Source organism: Ailuropoda melanoleuca, chromosome 17 (genome assembly GCF_002007445.2).
Source record: "Ailuropoda melanoleuca isolate Jingjing chromosome 17, ASM200744v2, whole genome shotgun sequence".
In the NCBI taxonomy this organism is placed as follows: domain Eukaryota; kingdom Metazoa; phylum Chordata; class Mammalia; order Carnivora; family Ursidae; genus Ailuropoda; species Ailuropoda melanoleuca.
In genome coordinates this window covers 17,231,641-17,254,622 of record NC_048234.1, presented here as the reverse complement: position 1 = coordinate 17,254,622, position 22,982 = coordinate 17,231,641, and the positions used below count along the sequence as shown (strand labels likewise).

The following is a 22,982-nucleotide window of genomic DNA, read 5'->3' as shown; positions in this document are numbered from 1 at the left end:
GAGACGCAGAGACTCTCCCACCAAGTGAGAACACAGGGGTCAACAGAACACCCCTCGAACAGAACAGCACCCTCTTGGAAAACGGCCACAAAGGACGTTTACAAATTGGGAGCAGGAGAGGTGAGAGCTCGAGCTCTAGCCCCGGCCCCCACTAGCTATGGGACGTTGGACACGTTTTTCCTTATAACTGTCCACATTTCCGTTTCTTTGTCACACATGACGGTTAAAATACACATTCACACTGGCGGCAGAGAGAGTAGTGTTCAGTACTTAGTGAAGCTAGCATGATCACAGGTGTACTTTACAAGTTTTCTTGTGGGGTGCCAAGAAGTCAAAAGAATGATTGCGTTGAATGACCAGTAGCCGTTCTTGTTAAAATCTGAGTGGATATTCATAAAACGTTCTACATGAGGTCATATTATTTAAGAAGAGGTGTGCTGAACTGGATGAGAATTTTTACCCTCGTATGTAAATCGCAAAGATGTCTTCTTTGTGGGGGGAACAGGACACGGATCAATAGAGAACCTCTGCCTCAACTGTGTTTTCTTTAAACAAAAACTGGTCAACTCTTTACTAGATCTTAGGTGGGAAAGATACTGAGAAGATCTGAAAATACATCAGGTGTGTTACCGCATCCCTTTGCATCCCTATCACCTTTCTCTTCAGGTTTTGGATTTGGGTTTTGCTTTTGGTTTTTTTCAGTCGTTTTCTCTTCAATTTCATTATATTTTAGAGGAGGTGGTGTAGCCCAGAACCTTGTAGAATCGTCCAGCTGTGGCTGCTCCCTGGCGTGATTACATTCTGTTTCATGTCCAATGCCATCTTTTCCCCCAAAAAGGAACTTAGGAGGTCGGCGAGGGCACCCGGACAGAGCGCGGCGGAAGCCACAGGTGCGCGGAGAGCCTGCTCCCAGTGCTGGAAGAGGCTGGGACGGCCACGGCCACCCTCCTGCTTTCTTCTGCCGTGATTCTGGATACTTGTTCCCGGGCTGGGATGCCAGANAGGTGGTGTAGCCCAGAACCTTGTAGAATCGTCCAGCTGTGGCTGCTCCCTGGCGTGATTACATTCTGTTTCGTGTCCAATGCCATCTTTTCCCCCAAAAAGGAACTTAGGAGGTCGGCGAGGGCACCCGGACAGAGCGCGGCGGAAGCCACAGGTGCGCGGAGAGCCTGCTCCCAGTGCTGGAAGAGGCTGGGACGGCCACGGCCACCCTCCTGCTTTCTTCTGCCGTGATTCTGGATACTTGTTCCCGGGCTGGGATGCCAGAGGTGGAGGAAGGAGGACAAAGTCATCTAAGAGGCTGGGAAGGGCTGTTCAAATGATCAGATCAGGCCAAGTTTAACAGGCAGTAGATGGTTTTTGTTCATGTTTTTCCTAATAGCAGAAAGAAGCTTGGGAGAAACACCTGAGTAGTTATATACAATTTAAAGGAGCTATTCTTGGAAAGAGCTGAGCTGCAGAATGAGCTTGGTGTTGCAATGCGACGTTGTTTTCAACATGCCGTGGGTGGAGAAGCTGCCACTGTCGCCGAGGGGTCAGTTATGTGGAGTGTCGTGCTTAACTTTCTGGGTCAGCTGGACTGGATCACAGGGTGCCCGGGCATCTGGCTAAATATGATTTCTGAGCATGTATGTGAGGGTGTTTCCACATAGGTTAATATTTGAATAAGTGGACTGAATGAAGCAGATTGCCCTCCCCACGGTGGGTGGGCCTCAGCCAATTCACTGAAGGCCTGGGATATGGTCTCCTGCCCTTGGGCTGGGAATTATACCATCAGCTCCCCCGACTCTCAGGCCTGTGGACTTGGACTGGAATGTACACCACAGAATCTGGGTCTCCAGCTTGCATTCAGCAGCTGTTAGGACTTCGCAGGCTCCATAATTGCACAAACCAATCCTTATAATAAATCCCTCTCTTTCTCTCAATCTCTCGTACGTGAGATATGTATATGTCATGCATATATATGCATGTATGTGTCTCTAAATACGTGTATACATCCTACAGGTTCTGTTGTGTTTGTCTGGAAAACCCTAATACACTGAGATTTAGACTCACAGCGCAGAGGGCAGTTGAAGCCATGTTTGTGGGTGATACCATCCCAAGAAGGAACATCAGGAGCAGAGAAGACAGCAGCTGGGACGGCACCCCAACATCCACACTGGGGAGCAGGAAGGGTCCATAAATAATACTCAGAAGGAAAAGACAGAGGGGCAGAAGCAGAACCCCGAGCACTACCACAGGAGAAAACTGGGAGGAGACGCATTTTAACCAGGATTTGGACCTTCCCCTTGCTAACTTCAGACATTCAAACTGCCAATTTTCTACACTGACTTGCTTAATTTTCGTAGCTTCTCTATATTTATCTGAAATGTCACTGCCTGGGAGAGTTGCAAATGGAAATGGAATATTGCTTCTTAAAATGTTTCCCTTTGAGGCTTCGTGAGGAGCTGGCATGGTGCCAAAATATCACCGGTCAGAGCACTTGTTGCTGGCCGGGCAAACGCAGGCTGCGATGGGAGGGCCAGCCTGATCGATGTTAGCAGTGCTGAGAGCAGAGGCCATCAGACCATGGCTCCTCCTTCCTGGGACAATGTGAACTTCATGCTAGCGCTTAGGAAGTGTCCTTGTTCAAGGGGGTGAGCCCGCCTTGAACGAGGCCTTTCCAGCTGCCTTCTGGGTTACAGATAAATCCAGGAAAAAGGGGCAAGGGAAGCCGTTCCACAAACAGATAAAATCGGGAGGTGGGACATCCACACTACCACTGCGTTCACTAGACAGTATAAGGCCACTGAGGTTATTTGTTACTGAGGTATAACATAGCGTTTCCTGACTGCTACAGTTAACAATATTAAAGCTAGGTGTCAGGTTGATTTTATTTTTCTACTTTCCTGAAATTTTTTACAATACAAGTTCAAGTAATGATTTTCCTTGAAAATGAGTTTCTACCATTAATGTCTTTTCTGTGATGCTGGAGCCTAACTCCATACGGTCAGAGCAAATATTCTGGTACAGTGGAAGGAGTCAGCACCCGGTACTATTTTTTTTTTTTTTTAAGATTTTATCCATTCATTTGAGTGGAGGGGGAGAGGCAGAGGCAGAGGGAGAAGCAGACTCCCCGTTGAGCAGGGAGCCCAATGTGGGGCTTGATCCCAGGACCCCGAGATCATGACCTGAGCCCAAGGCAGCCATTTAACCAACTGAGCCACGCATGTGCCCCTGGACCTGGTACTATTCCTGAGTGACAAGAATCACGTTCTTTGGATTTCAGTTTCCTTTCCCGTGAAATGAAGAGTTTAGATAACACAGCCTCTGAGCTGCTTTCCATTTCTAAACGGTAATGATTAAGCAATTTAGGCACCTATCCAATTACGTTTAAATGGATATTAACATATATATGTATTATGTGCAGTTGATTTTAAATCTATTTGCTTTTTCTTGGAACTTAAATGTCTTTCTTGATCATATTAACTTTGTTTCTTGTGTAGACACACTGCCGAGGAACAAATCTTTAAGAAGATGGTGATTTTGAGGGTGAAAGCAAATACATTTTATCTTCCCATCTCAAAGCATTAGCCACATAATAGCACATATAAAAACTAAGTACATACGAAGCACTTTGGAGAGGCATGGGGCCAAAAGTATATGGCATACGTGTGTTTACAGGGATAAGGCTGTTTACAGCTCTTACTCTTAAGAAGAAAGCTGGAGCTATTTTAAGTGTTAAGCATAAGGATTTTAGTGCTATTTTAAACAGAAAAAGCAATCAACAAGATCCGACATGGGACTAATACACTTTGGTAAGACTCCGTGGTGACCAGAGGTTGGAAGCTGACACCTTGTAATGTCACTCCTCTGGTTTCCACGTGGAGGGAGCTGGCTGGAGTGACACTCTGGGCTGCCTCCGCTCTTTCCTTGTCCCAGGGAGGAGAAATGCTCATCTGATTGATCAACATCAAAGTCAGGATAGTGTTTCTGTTATTGCTAAGGTTACTTGCAGTGGGAGGGGACACATGGAAGCTACTTCTAGGCTGGATGGCACAGCTGTGTTTCTTGACTTGGGTAGTGGTTTCAAGTAGATACCTTACAATAAATCATTAGGCCATATATTTATGTTTTTTTTGTAGTTTTCTGAATCTTCACTTTATTATTATTTTTTTAAGATTTATTTATTTATCTGAGACAGAGTGAGCACAAGCAGGAGGAGCTGCAGACAAACGGAGAGGGAGAAGCAGACTCCCCACTGAGCAAGGACCCTGATGCGGAAATCGATCCTGGGATTCCGGGATCATGACCTGAGCCGCAGGTAGATGCCTGACTGACTGAGCCACCCAGGTGCCCCTGAATCTTCACTTTTTTTTTTTTTTACGAGTGACTTTTTTTTTTTTTAAGTTTTTTTTTTTTTTTTNCTGTTCAGGTTTGTTAGTGACTGAGGAAGAGGGTCTGGTTCTAGAGCCTGGTACTAGTGAGCTCATTTGGCTGCAGAAGGAAAACCACATTTGCCAAAAGCCCTAACAGTGATCAGAGTAAGAGAGGAGACCCCTTGATAACACAAACATGGGTGTTTCTCAAAGATGAGAAAACAAAAAAAGGGGAAGATGCAAGTTGGGTGAGTATCAGTATGTAGAGTGAAAGCCGTCGGCAGCATCCCTAGATATGTCCGGTAGAGAGAGGCTCATAAGCGTAGCAAGTGTGTGTGTTAAACACGGACAGAGAGGGAATGGAAAGACGAAGCGGTAACTCTAAATATTCATGAGATTTTCCCTTCAACCACCCTTTGTGGCCCTCTGTGCCCTCAGCCTGAGAAATGCAAATATAACCCTGGGCCACTCTGCAGGCTCACTGGCAGTAGTGATGGGACAGGGATGCCTGGCTGCGGGTGCCTGTCCGATGGGGTCTCCTTCCTCAAAGGTCAACCTGGTCCTCTTAACAACAGGGCTGGGGTACTTCATGTTGCAGAGACAGACAGACAGACATACAGCTGACATTAACACGGTGTAACCAGGATTCAGGGAGTGAATCCCACCACCCTGCTTGCACCCTTCCCTGAGTCCATTAATGAACCCTATTTTAACTGACTTCACAATCAAAGGGCTTGGGGCAGCTTAATTTGGCCAATGAGACCTTCTGTGCTGGGACATGTGGGATCACTTGACTGCTGGCATGCAGTTGGCGATGAAGACGGGATGAATCCCAACTCGGTGCACAGGAAGAACCGGGTCCCACTGTAGAAATGCTCTGTGAAGTTAAAGCAGTATTTAGGAGGAAAACTGTCAACCTAGGACACTGTGAAAAACTGACTAGTCTATTATAAAAAAAGCATTAAAGCAGGTTAGGAAAAAAATCCAAGTCAGAACTCAAGGGAGGCCTGATCAAATCTATAGAGAAAAATCCCCCAGAAAACCTGAAGCCAAAGGCGATGTCCTCGGGGTCGGTGAACTATGAGGAGCGTGGGCACAGGTGCGCGGCAGGTGTCCAACCGGAGCAGGGCCTGCCCCTCCGGGAGCTGACCCCAGAGGGTGCTCTGCCACCCCTGCACCCCACTCCGCCTGGGGGCAGAGAGAAGACCCTATGGCCCATGGTGGAGAGAGTGGTCTGCAAACCCGAAAATACTGCCCATGACCCCATCACCTGTCACAAAAACGAGGAACTTATACCAGGTCAGACTTAAAAGACTTTGACCGAGTCTTGGGAAACACGATGAGTTAACAGTGAGGGAAAGAAGACTCTGCCATCAGTCTTTCCGGCACTGTATGTTTGTCTTTCCAAGACTGTCTTACAAACAGAATCACGCTGTACTTGGCGCCCCAGGCCAGGCTTTTTTCTGTCCACACCATGCCCCCGAGACGGACCCCACGTGCTGTGTGTGTCAGTTGCATGTCCCTTCTCGTTGCCGAGCAGAATCCAGTGGTGTGGCTGTCCCACTGTCTGTCCATCCTCTCACTCACCGGACGACATCTGGGTCATGTCTAGTTTTTGATGATTATGGGCAGAGCTTGTACAAGTTTCTGTGTGAAAAGGACGTTTTGTTTCTCGAGGGTAAGCTCCCAGGAGCAGGACTGCTGCACCATCTAGTAAGTATCCGTTGAAATCTAGGGGACATTGCTGAGCCCTCCCTGGGCGTGTGCCCAGCCTGCCCTCCCCCAGCCACGTGCGGGGTTCCACGTGCTCCAGATCCTTGCCAGCATTTGGTGTCATTGGGGCTTTTCACTTTAATCATCCTAATAGGTGTGCTGTGGTTCCTTCTTCTTTTTTCTTTCTTACTTGGGAAACTTTGGGGATTCACTGATCATCAAAACAAACAAACAAAGAACCAAAACTCTATCACTTATTATACACCTGGAAGAAAAAGTTATGGAAAGTGGCTGAGGGGAAAAACTCTGATCTGCTGAACAGCAACAGAATTTTCAGACGTCATCAGAAGAAGGGGTTTAGGACCAGATGTCATAGGGGAAATATAACAATAATGGCTCTCTGTCTTCGGCAAGAAGACCACACAGAGCCAACGGCGCATGCAGGTGTCACCTCCAGCAACCCCTCTGTGAGGTTGGGAGAAGACCCAGGAGCCTAGAGCAAGGACCTCACGACAGTAGATCATCCCGTGAGCGAGCTATGCAAGCCCTTCACTCCCACCGTCCATCCCTTCAGCTAGAAGGTGCTGTTTTTGATAACCACGCTTTCTTATCTCTGTTTCATGCTGGCAAGTAGGTTTTGGGGCTAAAAATCTGTCCCAGTCTGAATCTACATAGACACCAATTTCACATACTCACACACACACACACACACACACACACACACACACACACACAGTTTGTGCTCGGACAGTATGTTGGCTGTTACAACAAACTGAGATACTCACTGGAAAACAGTGAGAAACACTGACAACCCTCAATGCAGTGGGCCACACATGCCCCTGGACAGACTTGGGGGGACCCGGACTCTTGAATGCTCTACAATGAAGAGGGACAGTGCAGCGTGGCCTGAACCTGGACGTGCGGCAGGCCATTCCTACGTGAGGCTACCACCTCCCTGCGAGGGGGCTTGCTGGCATTGACAAACCTGAGGGAAGCCCCCGGGGCCTTGGGCCCTCCCTGGCCTGGTGCCATGGTGATACCCGGGTTGCCTGGAAGGCCTCCATCCATCACCCACTGCTGCAAGACCGCAGTCGACCAGAGGTTGGGGAAATGACCAAGTCAGCTCAATCACAAGCTACAGTTGAAGGCATCGTCGCAACAATGCATAATCGTATTTTGCACTGAGTCCTAAACAATACCAAGTGGTCTAATGTTTGGTCTGCAAATTGACAGCCTATACACTGAGATGTTGTTGGCAATAGGGTAGAGCAATACAACTAAAAGTCACAACATGTCCAAGGGATGGGTGGAATGTGGCCCAACACACTGTAATGGAACTATCTGGAGCCATAAAACAGGAGGCAACGGGAGAAGTAGCTCAGAAAGGAAATAAATACACTGCTTGGAAAGACACATTATCTCACAGAAGATAGCAAATTGTTGCTCCTGAAACCTTAGAACACCAAGAAAAACATTCTTGGATAATAAGGGCTGAACAAAGACACAGTCCCTGACCAAGAAAGCCATTTTAACAGCCATCTGAGCGAGCGAGCCTTCCATCCATCAAGGGAGAAACGGAATCATGAGATAAAGCGAGCCGGAGATGGGGGACGGGTTACAGGCAGATACCACATGGAGTGAAGGAACCCCGTCTCACTGTCAGGGGTACAAACTCACGGTTAGCAGTGGCCGTCCCTCCTGCCACCATCTAGATGCTTCTCCCCAGTGACAGCACTGATGGGCTTGTGTGCGTGCGGAGGCTTCCACTTCTCCTCCTCTCCAGGTGTGAAGCACGCCTTTGGCCTATAGAGAGTTAAGAAGCACCAATTAAAAATAGGTGGGAATGTAAACCAGTGCAAGCCCTGCAAAACAGTATGGAGGTTCCCTAAAAAAATTAAGAATAGAATTACCATATGATCCAGTAATTCTACTACTGGGCATTTACTCAAAGTAAATGAAAACATTAATTCAAGATACATGCATCCTTATTCTTGTTGCAACATCATTTATGATAGTCAGGATACGGAAGTGACCAAATGTCCACCGGTAGATGGATGGACAAAGAAGAGGTGGCATGTATGTCCACACACACACACACACACACACACACACACACACACACACCAGAGTATTACTCAGCCATAGAAAACAATGAGATCTTCACATTTGTGACAACACGGATGGACCTAGAGGGTGTTATATTAAGTGAAATAAGTCAGACAGAGAAAGACAAATACCATATGCTTTCACTTGAATGTGGAATCTAAAAATGAAAATAAACAAACAAAGCAGAAAGAGACCCATAAATACAGAGAACAAACAGGTGTTTGCTAGAGGGGGAGGGGGTAGGGATACAGGGCAAAATAAAGGGGATTAAGAACAAACTTCCAGTTATAAAATAAATAAGTCAAGGAGATGAAAAGTACAGTATAAGGAATACACTCAATAATATTGTAATAACCTTGTATGGCGACAGATGGGGACTGAACTTACCTCGGTGAGCACTGAGTAATGAATAGAATTGTCCAATCTCTATGTTGTACACTTGAAGCTAATATAACATTGTATGTCAACTATACGTCAATTGTAAATAAAAATTTTTAAAAAGCTTAAAAAGTAAATTAAAAATAGGTCAGTGCTCAAAAACGAAAAACAGGGTACACAACAAAATAAACTTCTGAGTTTTTTTAAAAGATTTTATTTATTTATTTGAGAGAGAGAGAGAGGAGATTATGAGCAGGGGGGAAGGGTAAAAGGAGAAGCAGGCTCTCTGCTGAGCAGGGAGCCCAATGTGGGGCTCGATCCCAGGACCGCGGGATCATGACCTGAGCCGAAGGCAGACGCTTCACTGACTGAGCCACCCAGGCGCCCAGCTTCTGAGGTTCTAAGGGTGCTGGTGTTTCAACCCCTCTCTCACAGAAGTGGACAAGAGGAGTGACAATAACTAAATCTCTGGCATACCTGGATTGACCAAAATGCAGAAAAAATACTCTAGACAGTCAATACTATTAGACATAAGTTAAGCTCTAAAATTTTGTTGGTAAGTACAAAGGTGTATATACATTGTATTAAAAACGGCAGGAGGAATATTGCTGTCTTACACGAATCCTTGGCCAATTTTATCAGTTCGGCGATTCTGAGTTAAAAAGTAGCTGTCTATCTTCTCTCTAACCCCATTATTTTAAATCTTCTGAATTTCCTCTATTGGTTTTATGGGTTAGATAAATTATTCTTTACACACAATATTTTAGGGCATGAAAATATAAACATGTTTATTTAACTAAAGAATAACAGCCATTTTATAAAAGAACTGCTTTTTGTAAACTCCAAAAACTAGTGCAAATCACTTTAACTTGATTATTTCACTTCTGCTATCTGCATGTGATTTTTAAATGTCATCCCTTTGTTTTTAAAATTGATGATTTTATTATACTTCAGATGTAATTTTGAGATCTTTTGATTTTAACACCTGGGACTAGCATTAACTTAAATTAGTGAATAATATTGTCACCTAAAATCTTTGGGGATTAAAATGCATAAATACAGATTATAGAAATGATCCGTCACTCTATTAATACATACTTGGTTTTTGTGAAGTTCCAATTAAGACAGTAAATGTATGTGGGACATATATTGCCTGCTACGCTACCTTGAGACAGTTAACTTGTTTTAAAAGGCTGAAGTTAAGGTTTAAGTTTTTATCCAACTACACACTGGCACCTGTGTGTATTTAAACAAATAAACATGCTTGCGAAATGTGTTTAACCTAAAAAGCTTATGAATGATAAAGAAGAGAACGAATAGTTCAGATAAATGTTATTTTGATCTTTGAATGTACAGTGTTCTCTAAAAAAACCCAGGAAATAACAAAAAAGTTCTTTGTCTCCTGTGGAGGCCAGAACAGCGCAGTTAAGCAGTTAACTCTTATCTCCCGAAGACTAGAACTTCCGGAGCCTAGTCCCTGTTTGTAGCTTTGCACTGATTTCTTGAATCCTTTTATTTATTTATTTATTTATAAATATTTTATTTATTTGTCAGAGAGAGAGAGAGAGAGAGAATGAGCAGGGGTGGGGGAGGAGCAGAGAAACAGATTCCCCACTGAGCAGGGAGCCCGATGCAGGACTCCATCCCAGGACTCTGGGATCATGACCTGAGCTGAAGGCAGACGTTTAACCAACTGAGCCACCCAGGCGCCCCTTATTTATTTATTTATTTGAGAGAGAGAGAGAAAGAATGCGCATAAACCTGGCAGAGGGGCAGAGGCAGAGGGAGAAGCAGACTCCCTCGACCAGAGGCTTGATCCCAGGACCCCGGGATCATGACCTGAGCCAAAGGCAGATGCTTAACCGATGGAGCCACCCAGGCACCCCTTTTGAATCATTTTAAACAAAAGTTCCTCATTTCTAGAAAGCTAAATCTACTTGCCAGTATGCTTAATTTAAACCTTGCTTTTCTGGCTTTAATAATTTCTTTTCTTTAGAAAACTAGGATATATGCTCATATCTTGTGCTTAAATGTTTGATGACACTCTTTTGATATTTCCCTTCCCTGATCTAGGTCCACAATGAAAACAAAACTGGCAGATCAAAAAAGAGAAAATGATTAATTACATGGTGTTAAAATGTCATCAATATGAGTGTTTCAGTAACTGTTTGTTTTTCAGGTTGAGCAGAACATACACGGGCTCATGCATAATAATTAAGGCAAAACTGTTCAAGAACTTATGTTTATTCTTAGATGTAAAACCCTTATAATTTTCTGGCAACTATATTACATACTTAACAAAAGAAACCAAAGGTTCTGGGCACTTGTCAATATCCTTACTGATCATAAGCTCCTCCCCTCTGGATCATCATTGACTAAATATACCCAGATAGGGGATTCCACTCTCCTCCGTTCTGATTAAATACCATGGACGATTCAGAGCTATTCAGTCTTATCATTTACAGGTGGTTTCATAAACTACACATCAGAAACAGGGTTTTCTAGAAGTGGGAAGAAAAGAACCTCAATACAAAATGGTACCAGATAACCAAACAGACTTCCCAAGAGACAAAATTAGGATTTCCAGTACTCTATTTAGGAAGAGGTGACTCTGTAGACGTGTGTATTATTATTATTATCATTATTATTATTATTATTATTTGTTAAGCTTCCTGGGTAATTCTATTGTTCAGCTATGGACTGAGAACCACTGGCATAAGGTGTGAATTGCCCATCAGTCTTGCAACCTCACCCAATATTTGAGAGTGGAAAACCATTCTTAATATTGATGATATGTAAGTGGTGTTCTAAAGTGTTGGAGCTCCCAAATGTGGAGTCCATCTGCACGTGGGCACAAGAGCCCTGTGTTCTGTTTGCATACATACTGTCAAAATGATTAGTTGTTGCATTTTCTAGCAACAGAGCTCTAGCAGAACTTTCTGGGCAACTCAGTCTTATGAAAGTTCACATTATTAAATCAACACTACATTGCTTGCAGAAAAATATACTGATCATAGAATTTAACTTTGTGAGATACAAGTACAACAATCTGTGATATTTAAAGCAAAAAGTTAAAATAATCTTTTAACTAAAAAACAGCTTAAAATGTGTAGATATCTTACCATCTAAAAATATCTTTAAATATCGTCATTCAATTCATGGACCCCATTGAAGAATGAAGTGTTTAAAATGTTATAATTAAAGAAATGACAATTTAATTATTTACTGTGAGAATTAGTACCATAGAACCAGATTGATACTGCCTACTTTACAATCCTAGTTTAAAAGCCACATGTTGCGTCCTGAGATACATCTAAAATTAAGAAGTAATTTTGGGGGTTTTTAGTCCTAATTTTGACTTCATGGAAAGTCACAGGTCTTATTTTCATTTGTTCGACAAGAAGAACAAATATTTTCTTTTTTTTTTCAAGATTTATTTATTTGAGAGAGAGAGAGAGACAGAGAGAGCACCAGTTGAGGGGGGGGAAAGGTAGAGGGATAAGCCAACTCCCTGCTGAGTGGGGAGCCCAATGCAACACGGGGCTCGATCTTGGGGACTCAGAGATCATGACTTGGACCCTGAGATCATGACTTGAGCTGAAGTCAGATGCTTAACCAACTGAACCACACGGGCACCCCAAGAAAAAACATTTTCAAGCATCTAATTTATCTCAGGCATTGGAGAGGTCCCTGGGATGCTATGGCTAGCATGATGTACAAGGGGCTGTTCTCCAGGATCTTATAATCTAGTAGGAATTAGGCGTTGATCCTGAGAATACACAGGAGAGCCACAGACATTCTTCAACATAATTTAGAAATCAGTCCTGGCCTGTAGACTTGAGAAAGAAGAGTGTTCAACCCCACACAGCAAAACTTGACATGTGGCTCTGGATCACATTTTCCTTAATTAACCTACGCACCAACAGCATTACAGGGATGTGCCTGTCAAAAATACACGTTCTCACTCGTATTTAATGGGAAATAGAGTTGGCTTTCTCTTTGGGGCTGAAAATGACTTTTGGCTAGAAAGGCCAGAAGATTCCAGGGCATTTGCGGGGTTATGACCGACTGTCCCAAAGCGGACATCAATCACAAAAGCTTCCAGACTGCGCCGTCTCTCCCTTGGGCTCTGCATCCCAATACCTCGCATACTGAAGGAGACATCTCAGTTGTTCAAAAAATAATGTTTCATAAGTATGGCATTCTTGGGCTTCCTCCTCTTTCTCTTTGATAATGTGACTATTATCTCCAGCAAAACTTTCACATTGTCTCTCTTTCTTCCTGAATTACTACCAATACCTGTTTTGAGAAAAAAGGCAGAGACCGCACTGTGACATGTACTCTTGCCAACCTCCTGACTGGTAGCCGCTCGCGAATGTAACACATGACAAACGTGTGGGGAAACAAGGAGGGTCTGCGCCATTGCTGATTAACGAGGATTAAAAGTCAAGAGTTCTTCCTTCCACGTCTCCCAAGCCCCAATTTTCTAATTTGGCGATGTGTAGCTATCAAGTGACTTTAGATGAGATGACATACATAGTTTTGCTATTGGATACATCTATAGGAATGCTGCTGATTAAAACAAGGTCTGTCTCATTTCCTGAATTATTTATAAATTCAGTTGCTTAATATAAACTAAGTATCCAAGGCAACACACTGCTCTTGATCTGGGGGTTTGACAAAGGAACTTTCATTGACTGCTTGGGGTTGCAGATAAATGTAACACACTGGCTTTTTGGACCAGAGTCCAAAGTGGGAATATTCCCATCCCCCAGTACGGGTTGGCAAACTTTAAATAATTAATTAATGATTTGAAAATATTTTGTGGTCGGCATAAAAGAAGCTTCATTTTGAGAATGAAAATGCTTCTGGGAGAATATAAATATGCTTCTGAATCTCTGAGCCAATAGTCTCCAATTTTTTTTTTTAATCATACATACCATCAAGAATAGGGTAAAAAATGGTAAGCATATAATTTCATGTGTGTGCATATGAACATGCATGAATAACAGCTATAGGAAGGGGTAAAATGTAAGCAGAAGTCCTAGATTTTTTGTCCTACCCTAGTCTATATTGTCTTGGAGATCATTGCTCAATGCTAAAATAGCTGTCTCTTAAAAATAATAGTAATAACAGGGAACATTTATAGGATATTTATAATATGTGGTACAGTATAAGTGCTTTACATATATTATCTCACTTAATCCTCAAACAACTCTAGAGAGCAAACAATACTATTTTTTTCCGTCTTATAGATGAAAGTCCATTGCTCAAGCTCATGCTGCTAATAAGAGGCATCACTTTGACTAAAATTTTTGTAGTTTGAATCCCAAGGCCATGCTCTTGCCATGCTGTTATCTGAAAAAGTGACCTTAGGTTCTGCAATGTATTTTTAACTTCTCTTCCTTTATATTTTTAAATTTTTCAAATAATACATGAATATGGTATAAAAAATGTAAATGGTTAAAAAAAATGCACAGCAGGAATGGGAAAAGTCTTCCTTCCCTTCTGACTCTATTTTCTAAGTAACTTGCTAAAAGATCCTGGGTATTGTGACATCAAACCCAGTAAACATTTTTTTTCCTCAAAAAGTACAACTGAGTTATTTTTGCCTTTGTTTGGAGTTCTGTTCTGGTAATGGCAGAGTAACTCTTATGGACAAAATTTTAAAAACAACTAGCTGAAGGCACTGCAGAGGGAAAAGCAGGAAGAAACTGGAGGGGAGTTGACACTTGGAAGAAAAGTACAGTACTGGTGAGTCTCCTGCTTTTACAGCTTTTTGCCCGGGGACAAGACTCAGTTTGTGCCATTCCTGTGGCTAAAACTCCAAAACCTGCAGATATAATGGTAGAGATATCAGAGGAGAAACTTTGGGACAACCACAAAAGCTGGAAAATAAAGCGAGAAATCTCAGAAAGGATGGAGCTACAGAGCAGATGCCCCAAATTATGTGCGTAAATGCAGCCCAGATCTCTGACTGGTTCCTGAACAATGCATGACACAGCAGATTCCAAGCAACACAGCTAACTAAGGCTAAAAGAACTAGCAAGAGATCTCTGCTACCACCCACTGTAAGAGAGGCAGAGTTTGTGTTCAGATAAGTTAGCCACCTGCTAAAACAAAATAATCAGTACTATTAGATGAACAATAGAATCCAGAGTCTATAATCTATCACACGATGTCCCAAATAAAACCCAAAATTATTAAACAACATGAATAAACAGAAAAATACAACCCATATAAAAAGCAGTATCTCTCAAACTTTTTGAACTGAGGACCCCTTTACACTCAAAAATTACTGAGGATCCTACCAGGATTTTGTTATGCATCTTATATCTATCGATATTTACCTTATTAGAAATTAAAACTGACCAAATCTAAAAATATTTGCTAATTAAAAAAATAAACCTCATACATGAATAACCCATGTTTATGAAAAATAACTATATTTTCCAAAACAGAAACAATTAATGAGAAGAGTGGCATTGTTTATATTTTTTCAAATCTCTTTGATGTCTGGTTTAATGGAAGGTGAGCAAGATTCTCATATTTGATTCTGCATTCAATCTATTGCAATATTTTGGGTTTGTTTACGTTGTGAAGATAATATGGTCTCCCATAGATCAAAAGATAGGAATATTTTAATAGCCATTCCAGATAATTGTGGATATTCTTCTTTCATTCTATATGAAAATTTGACAAGTGCTAGTTCCTTAAAGGTCTGTTGCAATGTGGAATTTGAAACTATATTATAGTCTGTTGTGTTTCACATCCTATTACATTAGAATCCATTATTTTATATTGCACTTTGAGTGGATCTTTTATTCATGCACAATGTGCAACATGAGCTTTGGTCATTTATAAAATACTGACTCACTGAGTTATGTAGATCTTTTAAATGTTGGCGCACTTCACTGTTCAATTTTTAAAAAATCAGTCACTAATATCATAACTGAACTCATCAGGTAAATCTTTAAATATCAAGAAACTCTTATGCTCATGATAGTGGATAGAAGTTTTTCAAAATTTCAATTTTCACTTGAAACTTCAAATTTCATTGTGCGCCCCAAATAGTCCTTTCTTTGAAGTTACACACTCACATGATTCTTTTTTTTTTTTTAGAAAACATCTATCAAATACTAAATTCTGAGAAACCAGTGTGACTACCTATTGTTCTTTCAATTAGAAATGGTGTTTCATGAAAGAATCAGCTAGTTCTGCTGAATCAACCTCATAAGTGTTTTTTCTATCTGCTTCATTATGCAGCAAAAGTGACTTATGCATGAGTCACATCTTGTTGCATGGAATATTAAAAAGATGTGCACTCAGAGGTTGAGATTTAAAGAAACTAATAGCTTATCTGGCTTTATCAAAGAAATTCTTAACTAATTAGCCAGTAGTACAGAGTACAGTACAGCTACTGCCTTGATTCATGCTCACATGCCAGCAGTTTAATTGACAACTGCTTTTATACCATCATTGCAAATGTCAACATACTGAAACAGGCAAATAACATCTTAGTATTATCACGAAAATAGTTTTGACCTTGCAGTTCCCCAGAAAGCATGTTGGGGAACCTCAGGAGTCTGCAAACCATACTTTCAGAGCTTCTGCACAAGAGAAAATGTAAACTATGGAGACAGACCTCAAGATGACCCAGATGTTCAAATTAGCAGACAAACAGCTATTATAAATATGCTTAAAATTCTAAATGGAAATGCGCTCCGAATAAATGAACAAATAAGAAATCTCAGCAATCTCCAGCTCTGAAGTTTAAAAAAAATTCACCAGATGGGCTTAATAGCAGAATGGAGAGAAGGTGTGCAGCCTACATTTAAATAGTGGTTATGCTTTTCCTCCTTGAGGGCAGTGTCTACATAAGTTATTTGGAATTCTGCTACTTGGGATATTTGTCTCTTCTCTCCTATTTATTTATTCAATCATTTATTTTATATCAGTGGGATTTGTGGATACTTATTTTCTGCTTTGGGTTATAATCTTAGACTACTTTATTTATTTTTGTTCAACTTGTTCCAGATCTGGCCACTAGGGAGGTCTTTCACTTGGTTTCTGAGTCTCTTTGACATACTCCCATGATTGTGGGTTTCTATATTTTGTTGTTTTGTTTTTTAGCACTTTCTTACTTTCTGACTCTACGACATCCTTCTGGCTCATCCTGTATATTTTCTATAATGCCCCAGTCCTAAAATCAGCTATTTCTCCAAGGAGCACTTTTACTGAAGAATGGTATTAGAAACCAAGATCTGGGCACTAAGTGTGCTCATTGCTACTGGGCTACCATTGCTTCTGGGTCATTGCAGCTGAGAGCAAGGTCATATATGTCTCCATACTAGCCAATGAATATGCACGTATCTAAGTATTTCTATATGTAATCATCTGCATCCATACTAAACTAAACATGAGTTTATATGGATGTCTCCAATGCTATTCCCTCATCACACGGGTAATCCTAGCACCTCCCCTGGCTGGTCTATCTGTATTCTCCCACTCCAACAGGGAGAAACTGGCCTCCATATCTGCCAGACATTCACTTAATTGTGCACTGACTTAAAAAAAATTGTTGGATCCAAATGTTTGGATCCATTACTGGTGTTATTCCTATTGATGCTCCCCTTGTCCCAGATTTGGCCAGAGAGATCTCTTTCAGTCCATGTCTTTCTCACCTCTGCCAGTCTTTGAGCACCTCACTGTGTTCTGACACAAGATATTCTGGACTTGCCTTGTGTTTTCTCTGTCTCAGATATAGAATCGACCATACCTTCTAGAAGCCCTAATCCACCTCCTCTTTTTATTGAAATATAATCCCATATACCATACAATTCATCCATTTAAAATACAATTCAATGGCTTTTATCCATTTAAAATGTACAATTCAATGGCTTTTAGTATATTCTCAGAGGTGTGCAAACATCAGTAGTCAATTTTAGGATGTCTCCATCACCCCAAATGAAGCTACATATTCTCTACCTATCATCCCCAATGTCCCCGTCCCTCCCATCCCTCCCATCCCCCTAGACAATGGGGGCATGTATCTTCAGAGCCTAGTGTACGTGTGCATGTATGTTTGTGTGCATGGGTGCAAAAACAATTGGCAACTATGGGGTTGGCAGGAGGAAGAGGCAGAAGAAATCATGACCACAGAGGATCTAATGCAGAATGCGAAATTTCCAAATAAGAGGAAAACAAAGGAGACTGGTCAAGCTCCCCACAGCTGGGAGTGGGGGTGTCAATGGTAGAGCAGAGCCCTGATGATCACCTGAGAAAAGTAGACAATACAAGGCAATAATTAATAACACAGATTCTACAGTCGAGCGTTTGAGTCTTTGCTCTGCAACATATAGCTATGTAACTCTCAGTAATTTAAAGCCTCGGTTTCCCTATTTGTGCAACACCTATCTTTTGCCTTGTAGGTAGAGGGAGCTCATAGGCACATGTGGTCATGGTTGGTACTTATAAATGGAACCTACAGAATCTTGGCAGGGGGTGGAGTACTGTGTCCAGTCAAGAGGCCTCTTCAGAGGGGGTCGTCTGCCGTACCTTCTCTGTGGGGACAATGTCCTTGGGTGAGGCTTACTGGAACCCTCCAAGACTCTGGACGTGGGGTTTTCTGGGTTTGCCATTCAATCCCTCCCACGCTGAGGTGAGTATTTGGGTTAGGTGGGAAGGGAGAGCTTTTGGAGAGGAAATCCACTCTGGAGACTTAGAGAACACTTGAAAAAGAAGACTATTTAAAAGCATTAAAAAGGGACCCAAAGAAATTCAGAGGGGCTGTTGTTTTGATTTTTATTTTGGGACTAAGGTATGAGTAAAACTTTGCACCCCTCTTGGAATGTACTGTGACCATTTTTGTCCCTTAAAGTAATAGATACTTAAAATGCCGATGTAACACTTAAAGGGCTTTGTATTAAAATTACACAAATATCTCACGTTGAAGACAATTATATATATATTTTTTTCTATCACTTTCTTATCATTATCTATGAGCACACATCAGTTTGGAACAGTTTCTGGGGGCACCTGGGTGGCTCAGCTGTTAAGCGTCTGCTTTCAGCTCAGGTCATGATCCCGGAGTCCTGGGATCGAGCCCCGCATCGGGCTCCCTGCTCGGCGGGAAGCCTGCTTCTCCCTCTGACACTCCCCCTGCTTGTGTTCCCTCTCTCGCTGTCTCTCTGTCAAATAAATAAATAAAATCTTAAAAAAAAAAAAGAAAGAGTTTCTCATAGTTTTGTACCTAGAACATGCAGATTACAAGCATGTGTGTGTCACTGTACACGTAGAGCCTCACAGATTTCACACGGTTGTGACTGTATACACAATGTCTTATGCTTATCTTTTATATTGTCTCCTCAATTCCGAAGATGCAATGGCAATTGTTACCAGGTAGCTGGTATTGACCAACATCTCTAGTGTGCAGTTCCAGCTCTTTCTTGTGAAACCTATCACATTTTAGGGCTGTGAATCCTTCTCTCAGGATTCACGAGAATTTTGGTTTAAAGGTAAAAAATCAAAGGAGTCTGTAACAGAGTGTGCTCCTGACTGTCTGTAATTACTACCTTTGCATGTAGTAATAGAATCGTAGCTGGGTATATGGTTGCCCAGCACAAGGATACGTTTTGAGGCCCACTTTGCTGCCTGGTGTGGTCTGAGGGAAGCAGAAGGGACGCGTGCCATTTCTAGAGCCGGGTATCCCCCTCCTCTGTCCTGCTCCTGGCAGGGAGCAGCCACTTTAGACCCAGAGATGGCCGAGCCATCTCATAGGCCTGGACTGTTAACATTCTCTCTTGTTCCACCCATCACGTTCATGGGTGTCTCAGATACAGGGGCCCAGCCTTTATGCTGATATGCTACTTTCTCGTTGATTGTTTCAGGCAAGATAGTTTTAAGAATATACTCCCATTTTCAGAAAAGTCCAGACAGAGTTCTGCTTGATTCTTCACACAGCATTTGCAGTTTTGTCTTTCCATTTGTGGTTGGTAACATGTGGCAAGTGTCTTAATTTGCCCGGGACACCTACGTTCCCCTGCATGTTTTGTGCAGCAGAGCTGTGCTCTCGGAGGGGTGGCTTCTGCCATTCAGGGCTGCCTGTATTCCGGCAGCTCAGGGTTGGCCATCCTGTATCGCACACACGTAATATTATATAGAAGTAAGCATTAGACAAATGTCAGGGGTGTGGCAAATCAAAAAGAGTGTTAGCTGAGAGCTGGCTGGAGGTAAAGGTCCCCATCCTATAGTCAGATGGTAGTAACAGTAATAGAATACCTCCAAACACCAGCCCTACCTTCCTCTCCCAAACTGATGCTCACTGTTCCTGGCTCACACTCTGCTCCTGGCGTACATCTTCTACTGAAAAGTAGAAAGGAACAAAAGGGAATTAAATTTATGGGACAACTTGACATCATGGAGAGGCTGTGCACAACAGTGATGAAGAACATGGGCACTGGAGTCAGATATACCAAGGTTCAAATTCCAGCTTCGTGACGTACTAGCTGCAGGGTTTGATAGGTAACTTAATCTCAGTGCCCTCATCTGCACAATGGGGATAATAATACCAACTTCAAAGTTGTCCGGACATTAAGTAAAATAATGTATCTAAATTTCTGAAATGGGCTAAGAAGGAAGTTGATAAGTCATAGCTAATATGATCTATTCTGTTTTCATTTCCTGGAGCCAAGTGCCTTATATGCTTATTTCATTGACCTTATACAATGGGCATAATCCCTCCCATTTTATAGATGAAGAAACTAAGGCCAAAGAACTTGTGAGGTAAAATAGATGTCATACTAGCTCTCTTGCAAATGGAGAAATGGAAGCATGGAGTTTTCATATAACTCATGGCTGGCTCAAAGTGAAGCAATTACCGAGCTGGGATCCAAAGCCACATCTGTCTCACCTTACGTGTAATGGTCATGGTGATATCTGTTACATGCATTAACTTTTAAAAATCAATTTCACAGACTGGGATATCCTTATGACTGTCTTTCAGTAAGAACCAGAGTCAAAATTATTAAGGAAGGAGCTAGCGTCTCCGTGTTGCGTTTTCCCATCAGGCTCTTTCCCATCGAAACCATGGGCTGTCCTTCTTAATCTGATTTCTAATGTAACCAAACAATCTGTGATTGTTTTTTTGCAGTTTTCCTAATTAATCACAAGTATTTCCTGAAGTTGTATTATTTTTTGCTTACCTTTTTCATTTTGTTAAAGTATGAAACTTTGGCACTTTACAAATAATTTGTATTTCTCTGTCATTCTTTGTTTTTTGGACAGCTCCTGAACAAATTTCTGAACATCTCTTTACTGACCCTATGAAAAACTTAGTATAGAATGTGTTCTATCAGTAATTTAGAAATTTTCATGAACAGTTGAATGTATTTTCAAACTTACATTGCGTCCATTTTATTTTTCATTTAAAAAAATTTTTGAGTATAGTTGACACAGAATGTTACATTAGTTTCAGGTGTGCAACATAATGATTCACGTTCTCTATGCCTTAAGCCCTGCCCACAAGTGTAGCTACTCTCTCTCAGCATACAACTATACAGTACCATTGACTGTATTCCCTCTGCTATGTGGTTGTGGCCATTTAGTTGCATAACATTTCTGGCTTTACAATATAATCTAGATTATCACTATAATTGGATTCAATTATTGTGGCAAAAGATGGGTTAGACAGCTCTTTAAAGCAACCAAACAGTATTTCTTATCTACTTGCTTCCTTCTTTAATAATATTTTACTAAGGGTCACAACACTCAATTAAAAATATTTACCTTTTAAAAAATGTTATACTGTTTCAGGTATAAAACAGTTATTTGGCAATTATGACTCGGGAAAGCTCACCACGATAAGTGTAGTTACCATCTGTAGCTATACAATGTTGCTACATTATTGACTAACTTCCCTATGCTATACTTTTTGTGACTTACCTATTTTACAACTGAAAGTTTGTATAAGGTTATATTATTTTAGGGGCGCCTGGGTAGCACAGTCGTTAAGCGTCTGCCTTCGGCTCAGGGCGTGATACCGGCGATCAGGGATCGAGTCCCACATCGGGCTCCTCCGCTGGGAGCCTGCTTCTTCCTCTCCCCCTCCCCTGCTGTGTTCCNCCCGGCGATCAGGGATGGAGTCCCACATCGGGCTCCTCCGCTGGGAGCCTGCTTCTTCCTCTCCCCCTCCCCTGCTGTGTTCCCTCTCTCGCTGGCTGTCTCTCTCTGTCACATAAATAAATAAAATCTTAAAAAAAAAAGGTTATATTATTTTAAATAGCACTGTGTTAGGTGTTTTGGAACTCCAGTATTTGAATTTATAATCTGTCGATGAGCCAACATAAAGATAGCAAAATAATTAGCAACTAATAAAAGTGAACAATAATTAGTGGTAATAATTGCAACAGTTGAGCTATGAGCAAAATTCTTGAGTTTCCTAGCATCAAAGTGAACATGAGTGTCAGAATAGGGGAAAAGACAGAAGAGGAAGCAAAGTTTTTCCTTGTCCTAAACTTCAAGAGAAATTTCACAAGTGGTTCTTTACAGAAGATAGAATAAAAGTGTCCTCAACAACATTCCCACAGCAGATGCATTCACGGGACCCAACTGGCTTTTTCTTTCCACTTTGGACAGAGCTGAGGGTATAATATTGAAGAAAGTTTTGCTGAGGATCCAAAAATGTGATGGATGTACAGCTGAAATTTGCGTGGCAGTGGGAGTATGCTCAAAGCAGCATACTTTTCAAACAGGATTCCTAAGCACACCTTTTGTTAGCTAAGATTTGATAAAAACTAGATAGAAAATTTCAAGTTGCTTTGATGAACCCCTACCCTCTAAATTGATACTTTGCATTTGTGGCTGAGGGAAGAGCCATATGCTCTCAATGCCACCTCAGCATATGGTTTGCGCCCACTTTGTCAAGACGAGGGTGCCTTACCGGGACTCTGGACTCGGGAAAGGCCATTGCACCTGCTTGAGGTGGTGGGCTGAGGTCCGCTGCTGCAATGGCTATTCTCACCCCCTTCCTGAACTCTGCACAGCAAGCACTGCGCATGTTCACAGGCACGTTTAAGAGCTGTGGCTCTTAGATGCATGGATAAACGGGAGTCCCGCTCAGACCTACTACCCAGCCNGATGCATGGATAAACGGGAGTCCCGCTCAGACCTACTACCCAGCCACTCAAACCTGAGACCAAACATTTCAGCTCACCTTTGCAGCTAACACAGGACCCCAGGGCGTTTCCTAAGGAGAGCGGGGAGTTCTTATAGAACATATTCTCCTAATTCCACAGCCTGGGAAAGCTACTTCCTCCTGCATCTGCTGGACGAGCCTTTATCCCGCGCGCCAGGAAGGGGAGGCTGAGGCAAGCGGCCGCGGGAACACTCCGTCACCGAGACTGGGCGGGGCGAGGCGGCGGGGGGCGG

General features: G+C 42.2%; 1 long non-coding RNA gene across 3 annotated transcripts in view; it reads right to left on the bottom strand.

The window, feature by feature from the left end:
• Positions 1–22,947, bottom strand: part of LOC109489602 — a 203,486-nt gene extending 180,539 nt beyond the window's left edge. For all 3 annotated transcript variants that reach the window (XR_004621641.1, XR_002142637.2, XR_004621642.1), the window contains exons 1-2: positions 22,768–22,947; positions 7,749–7,874 (exon numbers count right to left, since the gene is read on the bottom strand). This is a non-coding gene — a long non-coding RNA (uncharacterized LOC109489602). The remainder of the gene's footprint in view (positions 1–7,748; positions 7,875–22,767) is intronic.
• Positions 22,948–22,982: the final 35 nt, after the last annotated feature.